The following is a 22301-nucleotide window of genomic DNA, read 5'->3' as shown; positions in this document are numbered from 1 at the left end:
GATGCACCTTGTTGATATGGGTAGCAACATCTAATCCTTTTAAGTCTTTCTTCCACGGGGTATCACAATCACTTAATCCAAGTTTCGACAAGGATAATGAACTAGTTGAAATAAAGAAGCGCTTATAAGATAATTACAAAATGTCATTGGTAGCCTCAAATAAAGAGAACCTTAATTGAACATGGCTTATATTCAAAGAACAAAGAAGCTATTATCTCAAAAGGCAATGCTAAAAAGATTCTTGAAACCTAATAATTTGATAAAGCATTGTAGGGAAGTAATATAAGAAGGTTTTAGGATAAGAAAAGAAAGATTTTTGAAAATTTACAGACTTTAGACAACTGAGCTTGGAAGCTCAGACGACTGAACATTGTAGCCCTGAAGGTTCAAATGACTGAGCCTGGACCTTAGACGACTGAGGTGCTACTGTCTGTTCAGTTTCCTGATTCTAAAAATCTTTAGAAGATTGAACTAAAATCTTCAATCTTCTGAGGTTGCGGGAACTATTGACAACTATAACATTGAAAGAAATAAAAATAAAAATGACATTATTGGACAAAATCATAAGATGATTCGAAGGCTTAACTTAGAAAGTATTAAGAGTTGGAAAGCAATATAAATTTTAGGAATTCATATAAAATCAAAAGAAAGAAAATCTGAAGCAAATTAAGCTTATTGCATGAGTATTTTGATTAAGAAAAGATATTTAAGCAAAATAAGAGATATTTAAGAAACTTGAGTAACATGAAAACAATTTGAGCAAAATTGTAGTACAATGCACAAATGATAATAACCTGCTCCATGCTAAATGTTGATATTATGATATGCATATCTGGTGAGATACTAATGATATGATAATATGAACTAAATACTAAGCTATGACTATGCTAAAATCCATACATGTATGATATCTTGATATTGCTAAATACATGATAATGACTTGATTTATATTGATAATATGGCTCACTATACATTGCAAATTTGAGCATGAAATTATTGAGCATGATTATGAAGCATGAATCATGATATGATATTGATATATGAGTATGAAATTAATTCTTGACCATATCAGTTTTCATGCTAATGATGGATCACACTATATATCTCTTGCATGATTGACTAATGGATAAGCATGTTATAATATTGATGATAGTAATATGATATTGGTATTATTCTTGATATTGGTATCCATGAACACTTACATGAAATAAATTAATATTTGAAGCATGGCATGAAAAATTTAAAAGCACAATTGATATCTTCATAAATGCATAGTTTATATTTCAAGAATGAAATTATAAACCTATTGAATATGAAATACATTTCATTCGGGGTGAGTTAGACTTGATAAATAATGACATAATGATTTATGTTCATTACTGAAAATCATTGAAAATTATGACTCTTTGCTTGTATTATGATTTTTTGTTTTTACCCCTCGTTTCTTTTTGAATGATGTCCAATGGGGAGAGAATATTGTATGCAAAGATGAATTTTGAAGCAAATATGACTTTTGAGAATATGAATTGTGTGATATGAGAAAATATGAATGTTAAGCACAATGTAAGCAAACATGTTGAAACATATATGAATAATTAAAATAAATGTTAAAACTGAAATATGAAAGAAGTTAAAGCACACTACATATGCTATAATGAAATAAGATGGATTGTGTATGCTTGATTGTGTTCATTTGCTAAAATTGTGGTTTTTGTTGAACTTTATCATATTTGATATTATCACTTTTCAAAATTATTAAAAGGAATGCATATTGTAAGGGGGGGACCTTTTCAAAGGAACCCTCATCTTTGATCCTTGTTTGGCATCATCAAAAAGAGGGAGATTGTTGGCCTAAAATGGCTTTTCAATCTTGTTTTGATAATAACAAATAAAGGATGATTTAATATGTGTTGGTTGAGTGATAATATTTCAGGATTGCTTATAGACAAAGTTCAAAGCTTACTTGGGACTCTAAAGCTACATATTCAAAGACATCCAAAGAAGCTCAAGCAATACCAAAAAGATCAGAGAATTTGGAAACTTAAAAGCTGACTCAAAGCTCAAGTCAAAGAGGACACAAAGCAAATATATCATGGAAGACTTGAAGACTAGAGTTTTAGGCTTTAAGAACATTGATGTAAGTACTTCATATTTAAGTATCTTATGGAAATATGTTGAACATCTTTATGGGTAATTATGGACTTAGAGACCTTATTTAAAACTCTAGAAAATGTTTTATAAGAAATCCAAGCAAGAGAGCAAAAAGAATTTTTTTGAAAACTAAAATGAAAAACCAGAAAATGGTTTGCCCAAACAACTAAGGTACACTGCCAAAAAACTAAAGAGTTGCCTCAGAAGACTGAAGTTTCACTTCAATCTACTACAGAATTAGTTCAGTCTGCTAAAGATTTTTCTGCTGGAATACATAATAGGCAGTATACCCTCAGAAGATTGAACCCTCAGTTCAGTCATTTGACCCTATGTCCAAACTAAAATTTTTAGTATTTTAAGGTACTTTAGAAGACTGAACCCAACACTTCAGTCTACTGAACACTGTTAACGGCTAATTTCTTTAAATGTTTTAAAATTCAAAGAATGGTTTCTTGTGCCCCAAAATTTATGAAAACTTGGGAGATACTCCAACTTATCTTGGCAACATGAAATTACTTTTAGAAGCCTATAAATACATGGTTTTAGCAAATTAAATTCACTAAGCAATTGAAAAATCTGTGTCAAAGATGAAAGCATATTTGCTCTCTTAAAGTTCTCTCCTACTTAACCTCTTGCGGTACTCTTTTTCTAAAAAACCTAAAGTGTTGTTCATCATACAATTGAGTTCCAATTGCTGATTCTTATCTAGTGAAGGAACTTGGTGAAATCTTACTTGAGCTTCAATCTCAATTCAATTTGATATCTGAATATTGAAGTATATAGTGTTTTAAACTGTACTAATCTACTGTTGTGAGAGTGTTATTGTACGCAAAGATTATTTCTTGTATTCTTGCAGTGTATTGACGATTCTAGGTTGTTGGATCGTTGGACCAAGCATGGGGTATTGCTTGGAGAGGTGTTGCTCTAGCCTATTGAAGGAGTGATCGAGCGAGGGGTATCACTTGGAGAGGGGGCTCCACCCTGAATAAGGGATTGTAATGGTTTGTTCCACACGAAAAGGAACAGTATAGTGGAATCCTTAGGTGGTATTGGCCTAAGGCGGGGACGTGGGATGGGGATATGCCGAACCTCATAAAAAACGTGGTGTCACTCTCTTTCCTTACTCTCTTTAAATTCCATCAAATATTAACTGCATGGTTGAATTTAATTTTTGATCATAAACACTGTGTGGATTGGATATTAAATAAACTAAAGAATATTTTGATTTTGGGATTTGCGAAAACTGAAAGGAAGTATATTGGTTGATCAATATAAATTGCGGAAACCATAAAGGAGTATGTTGATTGGTTAACACCCATGACTCATTAACTGAAAGTTTATTTAAGGTCTAAGTTTTTGGAAAGAGTGTTGGATTTCATATTGTGCATCATATTGAGAAATCAAATCCATTAACCATAGGGCTTACATATATTCACAGGGCTACATACATCAAAAACCTTGAGTCCTTGGAAAAGCTGAGAATTTCCAAAAAGCTATCTTGATTTGGTATTTTGTGATTGATTACTTTAGTTGTTTATTGGTTGGTTGATTGTTTAAGTTTTGGTTTACTTGTGTTGTGTTGAAGTATTGGTTTGTGGATTGATTAAAGAACTAAGCTTTGCTTTATGTTTGATAAATTAACAAGTGGTTTAAGAATTTCATAAAAAATTAAATGAAAATTTTAATAACCCAATTCACCCCCCCCCCCTCTTAGGGCAACACCTTGACTTTCAAATCATGTGAAAGTATACCTTCATATAGGAAAATCAAATTTAAATTATTTTCATTACATAATAGATTCATAAAAGTATCCAAGAGAAACATAGCTCTAAGAGAACAAAATGAAACACTTGTGAATCAACTAGAGTCATGAAGATTATCAGGAAAAAAAAAAAAGAAAAAAAAAAGGGACACAATTATTGATGAACTTATGAGTAAAATAAATCAGATGTCTCAAGAACTAATTAAGCTACAAGTAAATAGTAAAAGTGCAAAAGACTTAGAAATTTGTAGTCTTAAAAGTAAAGTAGAGGATCAAACTAAAGTCATATACAACTACTAGAGGAAAAGCGAACTTTGAAAAAAAATTTGGAGCTCATTGAATGTCCTTGAACAAAAAAGGAGTAGGCTTCAATGGAATCAAGAACACGAAGCAAAAGAACCTCTACATAGGGTATTTCGTAAAAGCCTCTAACAATTATGTTAATACATCATCAATTAATGCATATGAACACACTACGAGTTTCTTATATAAGGAGAAAGGGCACATAAAATATGAATGTCCATACAAAAGAAAAAAGGTTAAAAGCAAGAAGGTATGGAGAGTAAAAACGGAAAATGAATCAAAAAGACCTAAGAAGGTTTGGGTACCAAAAGTAACACATTGAATCCCTTCTTGTAGGAATGCTTTAGGTCCACACCAACAAAAGTTATATGGTACTTGGATAGTGGGTACTCGAGGCACATGACCGTAGATAAGTCCAAGTTCACTTTGTTGACACTAAAGGATGGTGGTGGATATGTCACCTTTGGACACAATGTTAAAAACAAAATTATCGACATCGGTAAAGTTGGTAAGAAACCCTGTTTGGAGATTGATGATGTTTTATTAGTAGAAGGGTTGAAACATAATCTGCTTAGCATTAGTCAACTAAGTGACAGGTTTTGAAGTAACTTTCAAACAAGATAAATGCATAGTTGAACACAATAAAAAGCATAAAACCTTGTTTTTTGCTAATCGGATCGACAACATATATTGCATAAACTTTGAGAACCTGATATCTTAAGAAGTTCAATGCTTCGCTGCTGTAAATGAAGTTAGTTGGTTGTGGCACAAGAGATTAGGACATGCCAGTATGGATCTATTGTCCAAATTAGCAAAGAAAAACTTAGTTAGGGTCTTACCTAACACTAAGTTCATTAAGGACAAGGTGTGTGATGCTTGTTAACTTGGGCAGCAAACTAAGACAAGCTTTAAGAAGAAAAAAACATATCTCTACAGGTAAGCCACTAGAACTTATTCATTTAGATCTCTTTGGTCCCACCAAAACTTAAAGCCTAAAAGGAAAGCAAATAGTTGATGATTACTCCATATTTACTGGGGTTCTTTTCTTATCCTCCAAATATGAAGCCTGTAAAATGTTAATTAATTTATACAAGAAGCTTTAGAATGAAAAGGAATATGGCATTCAAGACATTCAGAGTGATCAAGGTAAAGAGTTCAAAAATAAAGATGAGAATTATTGTGCAATACATGGAATATCACACAACTTCTCGGCACCTCGTACACCTCAACAAAATGGAGTTGTTGGCAGGAAAAGTAGGTCACTTCAGGAGACAGCGAGGACCATGCTGAATGAGCATAACCTACCTAAATATTTTTGGGCTAAAGTGATGAATATCATGTGTTATATAATGAACAGAGTGTCACTTAGGACCAGCCTAGAAAAGACTCCATATGAACTCTAGAAAGGTAGAAAACCAAATATATCTTACTTTCATGTGTTTGAATGCAAATGCTTTGTCCTAAATGAAAAAAAGGACTTAGGAAAGTTTGATGTCAAATTAGTTGAAGGAATCTTCCTAGGATATGCTGAGAAGAGTAAAGCCTTTGGAGTTTACAATAAAAGATCTCTTTTAATTGTAGAATCAATTCATGTAGCATTTGATGAGGCTAAGCCATTTTCTCCTAACCTATTGATATTGATGAAATTGAAGTAAGAAAAGGTTTAGAAAACTTAGAAATTCAGGAAATAAAGGATGAGAGTAATGAAATCAATACAACTTTAAATGATAACTCTCACGATAGATCTAAATTGCCTAAGGAGTGGAAGTTCATAAGGAATCACCCTAAAGATCAAATTATTGGTGAACCTTCGTGAGGAGTTTCCACCAGATCATCATTAAAGAGTTTGTGCAATCATTGTACGTTCCTATCTCAAGAGGAACCAAAGAATATCAATGAGGCAATTAATGATGAATCATAGATAGCTACCATGTAGGAGGAATTGAATCAATTAGAAAGGATTAAGGTTTGGGAGCTAGTCCCTAGACCCGCTAATCACTTTGTAATTGGCACTAAATGGGTAATCAAGAATGAAAAGGACAAGAATGAAATTGTATTCCATAACAGGGCTAGACCTGTAGCTCTAGGTTACAATCAAGAAGAAGGAATAGATTATGATAAGACCTTTGCTCCAGTAGCTAGAATGGATGCAATAAGAATGCTGCTAGCCTATGCATCCTGTTGGCCTTACAAGGCTTAATATCTTATTTTGATGCTAACAAACAAGTGGATCTTAACATGCTATGTTAAGTGATGTATTTTTAGGACTAAATGAAGAATGCAACGTTAAAGAGTTCATAAGAGCTTGTACCTCAGATAAGGATGATTATATCAAGCTTGAAGCATGGATTTAAAGATTAAAACTTGAAGATCATGAGAGCATTGATATTAAAGAAAAATATTCAAGAATGAAATCCAAAGTGATCAACATGGAAATCTCAAAGAAAGATGAAACAAGTATAAAGGCCTCAAGGAATTCAAGAATTGAAAAAGTCTAGGAAATTTCATTAAAGTACTTCAAGGAATTTTAATATGGGTACATGAAGCTCTTAGGTAAATTTATTAGACCTAGATACCTTTGAACATACTTGGAAAATATTTTTATAAGGTCAAAAATTGTTTCAAAAAGGATAGAATCAGTTTTGGAATGAAAAGCACCAAAAAGAGGAATTCTCAAATGCTATAAATTTTTCTACATTTCCATTGATGCACATTTTAATCCATCCAAAAATCTTTATTTTAAAAATTTTTCAACATAAACTTTTAGGATTTTCTTGTAGCTTTCATTTGACACCAAGATCATCAAATTTGGAGTTACACAAAGAAGGTTATGACCAAAATACTGAAGGGTACTCGAAGCTGACAGCATGACAGACGACTGTCAGAGCAAAATGTGACATCTGTGTGGGTTTGGATAGATGAATGCCACCTTTCTGCCCCTTTGTTTTAACTGGATAGACGACTGCCCAAAATGGACAGTCATATGTCACGCGGTTGTTTTGAATTTTTCATAACTGTCAAATTTTTAAATGGGGTTGTTTGTGGCTCAAAACTTATGGAAAATTGGGGAATCCTTCAAACCACATTGGGATCAAGTTATACACTTTTTAAAGTCTATAAATAAGCCTCAAAGATCATTGAATCAATACAACCAAGAATTCAAATTCTGAAAAAATTCAAAGTCTCTCTCAAATTGCTCTCAAATTCTCAAGGCTCTCTCTTACTTTCAAGGTCACATATTGTGCATGAATTCAACTGATTTTTAGCTGATCTTCTTCCACCGGAATTGTGCTATAAATGCTAAATCTTTCAACCATTGAAAGAATTAATCGGTGATATACTTCCTTGAGCTTCAAGTTAATTTCCATATTGTGATTTACTTTGAAGTATATTATTTCTGCTGTAATTGGTGTACTAACCAGCTCTTTGAGGAGCAAGTTCTTTGTAAGCATCTATTTGATCTTTATCTTGTAGATTGACGATTCCAAGGGCTTTTTGGATCGTTGCTGAGCAAGGGGATATTTCTTAGAGAGGCGGGCTCTAGCCTAGTTAAGGAGTCACCAGACAAAAGGATATCGTTTGAAGAAGGCGGGCTCTAGCCTTACCCAAGGAGTTCTGTAAAGATTTGTTCCGCCCATTAAAGGAACAGGTTTAGTAATCCTTTGGTGGCTTACCAAAGGTGAGGACGTAGGTTGGGTATAAGCCGAACCTCGTAAAAATCTCCTTCTCACTCTCTCTTTCTCTGCTCTTTATTTTTAGTACATATTTAAATTGCGTGAATGGTTAAATTGAAAATCATATATACTACGTATATTTGGGAATCAAGTAAACTTAAAGTTTTATTTTGATTTGGGTTGCAGAAACCAAAAGGGAGTACGTTGGTTAAACCATATTTTGTGGAAACCATACAGGAGTATGTTACTTGGTTAAACATCCCAAAAGGGAAATTAACTAAGAGTTTATCTGAATTCTAAATATTTTGAAAGAGTGATTGGATTCTATATTGCACATCATATTGAAGAAAAAAATTCATTTATGCAAGGTTTGGTTAAAATTTGGCTAATATAAACAAACAACCATCTTGAATTTATATATTACATAAGTGTTGTGTATTGGCTTGGTTGTTTGCTTTCTAATTATAGTTGATTGGTTTGGTTGAATGATTGGATGTTTGTATGGTTAAGGATTAAATAAAGAAACTAAGTTCTTGAGTGCTTAACAAATTAAACAAACAAGTCACAAATTGGTTAAAAGAAATAAAATAAGTTTAAGAATTCTAAAAAGGAATTAAAAGAAATTTATTTAAAAGTCAAATTCACCCCCTCTCGTGGGAAGCTATTCCTAATTTCAATTGGTATCAGAGCGGGGTTATAGCAACTCTTAACTAGAAGCTATAAAAAGATCTAGATGGCTAACTTAGGCATAGCTCCCTTTGGAGAGGGACAATCTGTAATTAGACCACCAATCTTTTGTGGTTTGAACTATACTTTCTGGAAAAAGAGAATGCAAATATATATCCAAACTATGAATTAGAAAGCATGGGATGTTGTCATGGAAGGTGACCAAATTCCCACTAAGATAGTTGATGGAAAAGAACTCCCTAAGGAGAAAATTGATATGACAGACTTAGACTATAAGATGCTACAAGTAAATTCTAGTGCCATGAATGCTCTATATTGTGTTTTAGATGCCAATAAATTTAATAGAATAATGGCTTGCAAATCAATTAAGGAAATATGGGACAAGCTAGAAGTAACATATGAAGGAACTATAGATGTTAGGGATAATAGGATCGATATGCTCACAAGTGAATATGAAGCCTTTAAGATGAACCCGGATGAATCCATAACTAATATGTTTACTAGGTTCACTCACATAATAAATTCCCTAAATGCACTAGGAAAAACCTACGCTGCTTATGAAATGATAAGGAAAATTATTACAGGGCTACCAACCATAAGGGAACCAAAAGCCACTGCCATAACCAAAGGAACAAATTTGAAAAACAGTTCCTTAAATGAACTTATAGGTTCTCTCCTTACATATGAAATGGCAATGAATGAAAAGAATGGAAAAACCAAAACCCAAAAATCAATAGCCTTTAAAGCCTTAAAAGAAAACTCAAGTAGTGAAATGGATGAAGATGAAGAAGCCTTCATATCTAAAAAGCTAGTAAAGATACTAAGAAGGAGAAACAAATTCAAGAGAAGAAATCAAAAATCTGAATCAGATGAATCAGAAGAAGAAGTTAGCAAGAAATCAAAGAATAAAACTCCTACACGTTACAATTGCAACAAAGCTAGACATATAAAACCGAAATGTCCACTACTAAAGAAATAGTCTAAGAAGAAAAAGAAAAGGGCCATGAAAGCCACTACTTGGGAGATGATGAGTACAAGTAGTTCTAAAATTGAATCAAGTGACCAAGAGATTGCTTATACGTGCTTTATGGCTTGGGACGATGAGGAAAGCTCTTCAGCCAAATCCTTAGATAATTCTTGTAGTAATTCTTCAAATGAATCCAATGATGAGGGTATGCCATCTTATGAAGAACTACAAAATGATCTATTCAAAGTACATAAGATGTTGATCAAAGTAAATAAACAAAATGCTTCATTAAAGAATAAGAATGAAGGTATAATAAAAGAATTAGAATCCCTTAAGAATGCTGAAAGGGAAAAGGATTCAAGGATCAAGAAATTTGAAAATAAGAATGATGCTGCAACGAAAGAATTAGAAGCTAAAACTCTTGTTGAAAAAGAAAATGACTTGAAAATTAAAGAATTAGAATGCAAAAATGAAAAAATGATAGAAGACCTTAGATCCCTATCCTCTACGGTATATGAGAAAGATATTTATATTTCTGAATTAGAGGATAAAATAAGAAAATTATCTCTAGAGTTAGAGAAATCTCAAAAGAAGGTTGACAACAATAAAGAGATAGAGTTAAATGATCTAAAAAATCAGATTAAAGATAAAGAAAAGATCATTTATAACTTTACAAAAAGAAAAACAAACTTTGACAAAATGGTAGGCTCCAAAAGAATGTCTCTAAACAAAGAAGGCATTGGATTTAATGGAATTGAAAATAAAAAGAAAAGGAATCTTTACATGGGTTATTTCTCAAAAGCCTCCAAATATAATGCTACCCCATCTAGTAATGCCTACACTAATACAATATGCTATCAATGTAAGAAAAAGGGGCATATAAAGTTTGAATGTCTTTAAGAGAAAAGGAGTGAAAACTAAACAAATATGGAGAGTTGAAGAAACATCCTTTATCAAACCAACCGGACCCAAGAAAGTATGGGTACTAAGGTGAAAGACTAGCTTATAAATGAAAAACTCCATGGATTAAGTCATTCCCCTTTAAAAATTGAGAAAGTAACTTATGTCATGATCAACAAATGAGTTTAAGAGCTTATTCAAAAATGGCATGGTTAACAAAATCATAGGATTTTTTTTACAAAGCTTAACTTAAGAAAATATTAAGAAAATGTCAAATTGAGCTTATTACATAAGCACTTCAAGTTGATTCAAGTATGATTTTTCAATTTGAAACTCATTAGGCAAAGAGACTTAGAGACCTTAGTATAAAACTTGGAACAAGTTTTTCAAAGATAAACAAGTTCATTTTCCAAGAGTAATTGAGCAAAGAAGAGAGAACTCAAAAATATGTTGGAATGAGGAAAATACAATTGACAGACAACTGTCTGTTTAGAGACAGACGACTGACAGGTTTTGAAGTGTTTTAATACAAGTCAGAAGACTGACAGACGACTGTCAGGTAATGGACAGCCGACTGCCAGTGACCAGTGAGCCGTCTATAAGTGTTCTACCAGACGACGGTCAACCTTTTGTGTATATTGAAAAATTGATGTGTTCATGGATAGACCACTGTCATCATATGGACAGATGACAGTCACCTTTCTGTTCATTTTTAAAAAACCTGGTTATTTAGTGACAGACGACTACCCCCTGTTGACAGGCAACTGCATAAATTTTTTTAAAGATATTTGAGAATGAAATGCTATATGCTACATGCTTACATACCTATGCTACATGAGATACTTGAATTATATTGAAAATTTATGGCTCACTATGTTGAAAATCTGAGCATGAGATTATTGAGTATAAGCATGAATTTTGATATGAATTCTGATTAATTCTTGACCATGCATGCTATTGATGAATCACATGGATAAACTTACTGCTCTTTGTATTGATATCCATGAGCTATGAAAGATATAATAATTATATTGATATCCATGAGCTATGCATGATGTGATAATGGCTTTTGTATCTATAAAATACTTTTGTATTCATGAGCTATGCATAATGTGATAATGACCTCGGAATCTATTAAGTATTTTGGTATCCATGAATATTTTTGGTATCACATGTTAAAAATTTTAATTGGTATCACAATTTAAAAGCTTACTTGGTATCTCAATCTAAAATTAAATTTGTTTTTTAAGCAAGACAAGTATGATTATATCTATTAGCATGATATGACATTAATGATTTTAGCATAATATTGACATTTGATGTTTTGAAACATAGGATGATGAAAGCATAATTGATAACAAAACTGAATGTATTAAATTCAGGGGGAGTATGTCATATTGCTTATATTATGATTGTTTACCTATTAATCAATTCAGAGAATTTTAAATTGGTATCATGAATTAAATTTTCAATTGGTATCAATTCTCAATTGGTATCATAAATTTTAAAAAGATATCATGTATTCAATTTTAAATTGGTATCATAAAATCAAAATTTGAAATGTTGAATATTGTCTAAAAGAAAAAAGTTGTTAGTAATGAAGTTACAACTCATATACTTGAATGTTATAACACACTACACATGCTATATTGAAAAATGATAAATTGAGTGTGTTCATATGTTTGATAGGCATGTTTAATGATATGCTCAACATGTGATTTTACTTGAACTTTATTATTTTTTTTTTCTTTTTGATCGATGTCAAAAGGGGGAGAAGTTTTAAGCAAAAATTGAGCATGAGATTGCAAAAATTGAGCATGAACATAATATATCAAAAGGAGGAGAAGTACTTGATGTTGATTGATAGACTTGAACTTGAATAAAGTGATGAGCATGATTGTAAAATGAAGTGATGAGCATGATTATAAAAGAGTTTTTGAAATTGATATTGATCTTACAAATATTGTTAAGATGATACTTATTGAAAGGGGCGGTCTTTTTAAGGCTCACTCTAATTTTTGCTTCTTACTTGTCATCATCAAAAAGGGGGAGATTGTTGGCCTTACGAGGCTTAATATCTTATTTTGATGCTAACAAACAAGTGGATCTTAACATGCTATGTTAAGTGATGTATTTTCAGGACTAAATGAAGAATGCAAGGTTAAAGAGTTCATGAGAGCTTGTACCTCAGATAAGGATGATTATATCAAGCTTGAAGCATGGATTTAAAGATTAAAACTTGAAGATCATGAGAGCATTGATATTAAATAAGAATCTTCAATAATTAAAGCCAAAGTGATCAACATGGAAAGCTGAAAGAAAGATGAAACAAGTATAAAGGCCTCAAGGAATTTAAGAATTGAAAAAGTCTAGGAAATTTCATGTAAGTACTTCAAAGAATTTCAATATGGATGCATGAAACTCTTACGTAAATTTATTACACCTAGATACCTTTGAACATACTTGGAAAATATTTTTATAAGGTCAAAAATTGTTTCAAAAAGGATGGAATCAGTTTTGGAATGAAAAGCAACAAAAAGAGGATTTCTCAAATGCTTTCAATTTTTCTGCATCTGCATTCATGCACATTTATCTCCATTAAAAAATATTTATTTTAAAATGTGTTAAACACGAAAGTTTTATTATTTTTGTGTAGCTTTCATTTAAAACCAAGATCATAAATTTGGAGTTCTAAAAAGAAAGTTATGACCAAAATACTGAAGGATACTCGAAGTTGACAGCATGACAGACAACTGTCTAGAACTTGACAGATGACTGTCAGAGCAAAATGAGACGTCTGTGTGGGTTTAGATAGACAAATTCCACCTTTATGCTCCTTTGTTTTAACTGGATAGACGACTGCCCAAAATGGACAGTCATCTGTCACGCGGCTATTTTGAAATTTTCATAACGGTCAAATTTTTAAATGGGGTTGTTTGTGGCTCAAAACTTATGGAAACTTGGGGAATACTTCAAACCACTTGAGGATCAAGTTATACACTTTTTAAAGTCACTAAATAAGTCTCAAAGATCATTTAATCAATAGAACCAAGAATTCAAATTCTGAAAAAATTCAAAGTCTCTCTCAAATTGCCCTCAAATTCTCAAGGTTCTCTCTTGCTCTCAAGCTCACATATTGTGCACGAATTCAATTGAGTTTTAGCTGATCTTCTTCCACCAAAATTGTGCTACAAATTTTAAATCTTTCAACCATTGAAAGAATTAATCGGTGATATACTTCCTTGAGCTTCAAGTTAATTTCCATATTGTGATTTACTTTGAAGTATATTATTTCTGCTGTAATTGGTGTACTAACCAGCTCTTTGAGGAGCAAGTTCTTTGTACGCATCTATTTGATCTATATCTTGTAGATTGATGATTCCAAGGTTTGTTTGGATCGTTGGCTAAGCAAGGGGATATTGCTTAGAGAGGCGGGCTCTATTCTAGTTAAGGAGTGACCGGATGAGGGGATATCGTTTGGAGAAGGTGAGCTCTAGCCTTACCCAAGGTGTGTTGTAAAGGTTTGTTCCACCCGTTAAAGAAACAATTTTAGTAATCCTTTGGTGGTTTTCCAAAGGCAAGGACATAGGTTGGGTATAAGCCGAACCTCGTAAAAATCTCCTTCTCACTCTCTCTTTCTCTACTTTTTATTTTCAGTACATGTTTAAATTACGTGAATGGTTTAAATTGAAAATCATATATACTACGTATATTTGGGAATCAAGTAAACTTAAAGTTTTATTTTGATTTGGGTTGCGGAAACCAAAAGGGAGTACATTGGTTAAACCATATCTTACAGAAACCATATAGGAGTACGTTACTTGGTTAAACATTCCAAAGAGAAATTAACTAAGAGTTTATCTGAATTCTAATTATTTGGAAAGAGTGATTGAATTTTATATTGCCCATCATATTGAAGAATCAAATTCATTTAACAACGCTTGGTTAATATTTGGCTAATATAAACAAACAACCATATTGAGTTTTTATATTACGTAAGTGTTGTGTATTGGCTTGGTTGCTTTCTAATTATAGTTGATTGGTTTGGTTGAATGATTGGATGTTTGTATGGTTAAAGATTAAATGAAGAAACTAAGTTCTTGAGTGGTTAACAAATTAAACAAACAAGTCACAAATTGGTTAAAAGAAATAAAATAAATTTAAGAATTCTAAAAAGGAATTAAAAGAAATTTTTTTAAAAGTCCAATTCACCCCCCCCCCCTCTTGGGAAGCTATTCCTAATTTCACATCCCATAAAAACTTCAAACTTTACCAAATGGATGTAATGAGTGCATTTTTAAATGGATTAATAAATGAAGAAGTATATGTCACACAACCCCCAGGGTTTGAAGACTTTTATTTCCCGGATCATGTATTTAGACTAACGAAGCCTTATATGGATTGAAACAAGCTCCTAGACCTTAGTATGAATGATTAAGTGGCTTATGAATAGACAATGGATTTTCAAGAGGGAAAATGGATAGCACCCTATTCATAAAGTCAAAAGATAATGATATGCTTGACTCACTCGAAAAATGAGCAGCTCGGAAGCTATCCCAAGTATAGGAGTTACGTCGTGTAATATTAAGCCCAAGGGCTAGATCGTCTCCTCAGGGAATGCGTTTTAATCTCAGATTTTACGTTCTTCCAATCGAAATTAAAAAGGTACTGAACTCAGTTCAGATTCGGGGATTTTCAAGATTGTGGATACTTAAATGAAAACACAAATTAAAGTCCTAAAACTAGCACGCACGGAATTAAATAACAGTAAAGGAAACCCTAAGCTACTCAAGGAAATACCTAAACACGCATTATTAAAGATGGCAACTACAAATAAGGAATTAAAATACGCGGGAATGGAAACTCTAATCTACCTAAGGAAACATTGACACACGCACTAATTAAAGATGGTAACCTAGAACATGGGATTAAAACACACACTATGGCAACTCAATCAACACATACGTGCGTAATAAAAATCGAATCTTTAACACGAATCAAGAATGCGAATTAAAATTAAAATATCAATCAACCTAAACAATAACATGACACAAGAAATAAAAACACAAACTTTGTATTTTATTTTAGTTTTCTATATTTTTTTTTATTTTTATCTTAGACTTCATTAATTAAACACATAAAATCAATAAACTTTAATACTAAAAAGAACTATAATTGAAAGAGCATCTAACTAAATGATAAAGGAAAAAAATAAAAATAAAAAAACAAGTCTTTAATAAAATCCAATGAGTAAAGACAAAATAACAATTAACATAGAGTAAATAAATAAATAAAAACAAGAAGAAGAAGAAGAAGAAGAAGATGAGAAAGAGAGAGAGAGTAAGAGAAAACAGAGCATGGCCGAGAGGAGTCCTGTGTTGCTGGAGTTGGCTGTGAAACAGAGGAATTCCGGCTGAGGAAGACTGCTATGGTGGTGGCTCTCGGTGGTGCTAGTGTTGGCCGAGAAGGGCTCTTCAATTCTGCAGCTTTCTGCTGTGTTACTGTGACTGTTGCTGCTGGTGTTACTCGGGTTGCAGCAGCTGGTCGGGGGTGGAGATGGACCTGCAGGCAACAGGGACTGCTGCTGGCTGCTGGCGGTTCGCTGTGGAGGAGGAGAACTGCTGTGTTGCTGTTTTTGGACAGCAGAGAACTGCTATGTTGCTGCGGCAGAGCTGGTGCACACTGTTTGGCCAGATGTTGCAAAGACACGAAGATTAACCGAGAGGGAGAGAGTGAGAATAAGCGGATAAGAGATTGGAGAGAGAAGAGGAGCAGGTACGAGTGGAACTGGGAACGAGAGAAGCTACAAGAAATTAAAGAAAACAAGGGAGGAAAGAAAGGGAAGCAGAGAAAGGCAAAGCGGCAATTGAAAGAGAAAAAAAAACAAAAACCAAAGAAGAAGAAGAAGAAGAAGAACAGCAAGAAGAGAGGAGAGGAGAGCAGAGGAGAGCCCTCGGGGCTGCCTGCCAAACAGGGGGAAGAAAAGAAAGAAATTTAAAGGAGGAAATAAACTGCCCTAGGACCCGGATCCAACCAACTTGACCCGGCAACTTGACCCGAATTGTTGTATTTTTTTTTTGTTCTCTGTTTGTCACAAATTCTGCTCTTATGGATCCTTTATCTCACAAAACTCAAAACATAAAAGTTGTAGATGATCCTTTCCTCTTTCTCTAGAAATTTTAATCGTCTCAATCGGAGCTCGGGCGGAAAAGTTATGCACAAAATACGAACAGGTGTCGGTTTTGATTCCCGGGAATTTTCCTGTGACAAAAAATTACCAAAACTTCATAAATAGTGCAATAAAGTTCAAGAATGATGATTTTGGTACTTTATTAAAATATTGGACAATTTTGGACATTTAATTAAAAATATAAACCGTAAAGTCCGGGTTAAGCGTCCAATTACGCAGTTTTGACGCATAATCAATGCTTATCATACAAATTTATGTTGATGACATTATCTTTGGTGCTACTAATGAGGATTTATGTAAATACTTCGCTCAATGCATGCAAGAATTTGAGATGAGTATGATGGGTGAGTTGACATACTTTCTTAGTCTTCAAATCAAGCAAGCAAAGAATGGTACATTCATAAACCAATCCAAATATATTAGAGACTTTCTTAAGAAATTTCACATAGTAGGTGGAAAGCCATTGGGAACTTCAATGAGCACTTCTATGAGTCTTGATAGAGATGAGAAAGGAAAGTTGGTAGATGTGAAATACTACCAAGGCATGATAGAGAGCCTGCTCTATTTGATTCCTAGTAAACCTGACATCATGTTCATCATCTACATGTGCACCCGCTTTCAAGCAGATCCTAAAGAATCTCACCAAATAGTTGTTAAAAAGACATTAAGATGTTTGATAGGTACTATTGACTTAGGTCTTTGGTATCCTAACGACACAACATTTGAAATGATTAGCTATTCAGATGCAGATTATGTCGGATGTAAGATTGACAGAAAGAGTACTAGTGGTACTTGCCACTTTTTAGGATGCTCCTTAGTATCTTGGTTTTCCAAGAAACAAAATTTTGTGGCATTGTCTACTACTACTATTGAGGCTGAATACATTGCAGCTAGTAGTTGTTGTGCACAAACTCTATAGGATGAGAATTAGGTTTATTACATAGTACAGAAGTGATTTGAGCAAAATTCTTTAATTTGTATGAGTAGACAAGCTAAAAAGAATATGTAAGTCATAAGCCCTAAAGGACAGGCAACTGACATTTTAGTATCAATCAATTGAAACTACACTAACTTACAAAGTATTTTAGGTTCAGGATCATCAGGTGACTAACTCCTTTAGTGCAATCGACTGACTCGCTACTGACTTGTGAAATTTGAAGAAATACACAGGTTAGGTGATTGACCCTTTGAGCACAATCAACTGACCCATGGCGATATATATATTTACTATTCGTAAAACCCTAACTTTTCACATCTCAATCAATTGACTGTATGCCTCCACTTTCCCAAACTCTTTCTCTTTCTTCTTCAAGTCCTATTTCTTGAAGATTAAACCGTTTAAACTTCAAAATATTTTTCAATCTTTCATTCCCACTTCATTTTCAAGGATTTCACCAGTCAGTTTCTTCAAAAATATGCCTAAAACCAAGCATGTGGCTAAACAAGATCCCTACGCTAGAAGGGATGGTTCTGATGATATAGAGAAATGATTGATGACACCTCATGTGAAGCAAATCTATAGGAAGCATCTTCAATCTACCAAACCCATAATCGGTAAGGTTTTGGATCTTGAGTTCTTTAGAGATGAATTTCCTAACATTTTTCCGTTATTTACTACTTTGGGTTAGGAAAATTTCATTACTTATCAAGCAAAAGTCTTATATCCAAATCTTGTGAAACTATTTTATGCAAATATGGTGAAGGGAGAAAATGTATGCTCCACATACATTATGGATAAATCGTTTGCAGTGACCCCATAAACTTTAGCTACTAGATTTAGAATCCAAAATGGAGAATTTGAATGTCCACTAATTGGATCATCTTGGATAATGGCTCAAGGTTTTACTCCTAAGGAATTTTTACCACTGATAAGGAAAGAGGCTCCTGTATATTTTGGTAATCCTCCATTGTACCATCAACTTAACCTTCAAGCCCAAATCCTACAGAAACTCATCACATACAATATTTTGCCTAGGGTAGGATCACATGATCACATTTCCTACCTCAACTGTTTTGTGATGTGGTGTTTGATCAAAGGAAAGAAACTTGATCTACCTAACCTTATTCTAAAATGGATGATCACTTGAGAAGAAGCTAGACGAGTTATTTTACCTTATGGAGGAGTGCTGAACTGTATTTTTTATTATTTAGGTGTTACCATTTCATCTACCCTATTCATAACTCGTACTCGCTATGATATGCTTTCATCTATGACAATTAACCAAATAGGTTACGAAAAATATGAATAGCATGGTTGGTTGCTAAAGGTCAGAAGAGGACATAGGGAACCTCAACGAGCTCCTGAACCCCACCAAGATGCACCACAAGTAGATGATGCACCCTCTTGGTTTGTAGCTTATCAACGGTAGTAGAATGCCTTTTATGGTGAAGTGCATACTAGTTTTAGTTCACTTGAGTCGTGTTATAATTCCTTATATTGGCATGTTAGACGCATTATGCAGTATATGGAAAGTTCTTCATCATGTGGCAAAGCTCCTATGGAAACAAACTCTAGAGATGAAGATGAAGATGATGAGGAAGTGCTAACCTTATAGGTCACACCTGGTTTTGATAATGAAAAATACTTAGGTATTTTGATGGTTTTCAAGTGTTTGTGTAGGCTTAGATGAGCATCTCAAGGAATGACACTTCAAGCAACATGAAGACCCTGAAGATTTTAATTTGTATTACCAATTCAATTAATGTAATATGGGTCTGTAATAGTAACTAGGAATATGGTCTGTATTACTTACCTACATATCATGCATATAGGATATATGGTAAGCTCAAAATGACCGTAGAATGACCATAGGGACCGAATGACCTTAGGGCACCCTTCGGTCAACCTTCGGCCGACCGACGCCGGATTTTTGGGACTATCTCAAAACGGCCTCAATAAGACCCTAGTATGACTCTAGGTCCCAACACTCTCATATATATCATAAAAAATACAAGAGTGTTAAAAATGTGCTTAAATTGAATATTTCTAACGAATTTAAGAGAGCTTGGACGACTGAACCCTAGGAGTTCAAAACTCCTCGGGCACCCAAACTGTTGAGAAGTCAACAGTTGACATGGGCTTTTGGGCTACTGAACTATTTTGTGTGTACTGCCCATGGGTGCACGAGCGAACCCTTTGAGAAGGACATTCCACCAACTTGGGCGACCGAACGATCTAGTTCAAAATGAGCCCTTGGCAACCGAACACACGATTTTGAGTGATCGAACCTATGACCGGGCACCCAAAGTTACAAACAAAGTCTACTGACTTTGATTCAGGCCACTGAACTTCAACACGGGCGACCGAACTGATTTTAAAAGCTTTTAGTCTTGTGTTTGTTTGGGCAACCGAATCGCGGTTCAACCACCCGAACCTCGGTGGGTTAAAATTATTTTAACTACGATAAAATTGGGTTAAGTTGGATTAATTGTGTTTTAACTATTTGAAACTTTTTTAATAATTCCCAACAAGTCCCAAATGGTTATAATTTTACCCCTGCCTATAAATATAGGCTCATTTGTGTGGATTAGCAATAATTAGAAATATCATTAGCCAAAGAAATTCTCTCTCTTGAAAACACTCTTTGTCCAAATACTCTCAAACTTCCACTTCCTTGATACATCTTGAGATTGAGATAGCATATTTAGAGTGTTTGTGATTGCTAAGATTGCTAGAAACACCCATTTGATTGATTGATTGCAATATTTTTATTGGGGCGTTTTAGCTTAGGTTTATCCCATAGATTTTAATATTATAAATCTTGTGTGGGGATAAACTAAGTAAGCTTAGGATATTTGCATCTTTGTTGCAAGTGTCCAATAGCTTGGCTATTGTTGTGCAAATTTTTTTCAAATAAGCAAATATTTTTCAAACTAGTATTGTGCATTTTTCATTAAGGAAAACTCTTTTGAACTAGTTTTATTATCTGATTCATATCATTGGAATATTGATTTTCTTTTGAAGTACTCTGCTTAGATTCCAAGATATTGCTTGAATTGAACACTCTTGAGCATCATACTGACTGTATTATATTGAGTGTTGATTGCACAACTATTTGCATTACTAAGCTTACACTATATCCATATCATTGATGTGTATGTGACTGAGCGTATTGGGTACATATCTACTTTACATAAAAGCATAATCACTGTACCATCTTATTGAAAGAATACTGTTGTATTTCCAGGCGTGGCTTGAGGGGGTGGTAATCCAGCCCGGTAAGGATTGGTTGTAAAGGTTGAGGTCAGTCCCGTGCTAATTGACCTGATTTGTTTAGGTGCCACTCCACCCATTTAAGTGAGCATTATAGTGGTAATCCTTGTGCTGGTGTAGCCAAGGCGGGGATGTAGGCACAGTTGGCCAAACCCCAATAACATATCATGTGTTTGTTTATATTTCTACACTTTATATTTACCGCACGTGTATGCTATAGTGTGAATGATGCATATAATTTGAATTTTTGCATATTATATTTATCTGTGCATTTAGGATTGTATAGAAAGACCCTAGGTTGTGATATTATACTAACATCTGGTTTAACATAGGAATAAGTTTTAAAATTCCAATTCACCCCCTCCCCCCTCTTGGGAATACACCAAAGCTATCAGGAAGGCACTACATCATACAATGACAATGAAGATTAGTTCTATTTTATTACTGATCTTTTAAAAAAAACTTTGGCCTGTAATATTTGAGCTGTTTTTTAGCTTTTTTTACACTGTTTTCCAATATTTTTTTCTTATCCTAGATATGACATATTTCATGCTAGTTTTGATGCTATCGAATATATTTTGCATGATGCCTGCATATGTGATAGCTATTTGATCTGATGCACTACATGCTAAATTATGGACTATGCTCATGAACTGACTTCTTATTTTTTTAAGTCTTGTGTTGCCATGCATTATCATTTTCTATAGTTACTCTTTTTGTTGATGTCAAAAGGTGGAGTAATATGTGAATATGGGAAAAATGAGAATTTATTTTATGTTTGAATTCATGATATGTGTCATGGAGAATATATGTTATTGGGCAAAGTTTATGATAAACATATAACCATATATTCAAAGGGAGTTATAAAGCATGCATATGAATGCTATGAATATTGAAAACATGAGCATTGAAAGCAATATATTGAAAATTCTGAATGCTTGAGTGACATGATATATATTGAAAAGCATGATATGCATTGAAAATTTTGAATGCTTGAATGATACGAGTATTGAAAGCATAATATTATATTGAAAATTCTGAATGCTTGAAATTGCTCTGATATGAATGTTGAAAGCATGATATTCTAAAAGCTTGAAATATCCTAATATGCGTGTATGACTTGTTGAGGATATATGCTTATTGAATGGGTGAGCCTTTTAAGGTTTTCTCATTTTTCCTCCTTATTTTTCATCCTTAAAATGGGGGAGATTGTTGGCCTAACAAGGCTTAATCTCATTTTTATGATAACAAATTAAGGTTACTTAACATGTCTATGCAAGTTTTGAGTTTTAGGACTTAAGTGATCTTAAGACTACAAGTGGATGGGCTTGAAGAGTTTGAATGAAAAATCACATTTAAGGCTATGAGACATGATAATCATGAAGAATTCAAGTTATATGAGACATGAAGCTCGTCGAAGCAGTGCATAAAGCTCAGAAAACATATTGGAAGTT

Source organism: Malania oleifera, chromosome 3 (genome assembly GCF_029873635.1).
Source record: "Malania oleifera isolate guangnan ecotype guangnan chromosome 3, ASM2987363v1, whole genome shotgun sequence".
Taxonomy (NCBI): Eukaryota; Viridiplantae; Streptophyta; class Magnoliopsida; order Santalales; family Ximeniaceae; genus Malania; species Malania oleifera.
The sequence above is the reverse complement of the archived record's forward strand: the minus strand, read 5'-3'. Positions refer to the sequence as shown.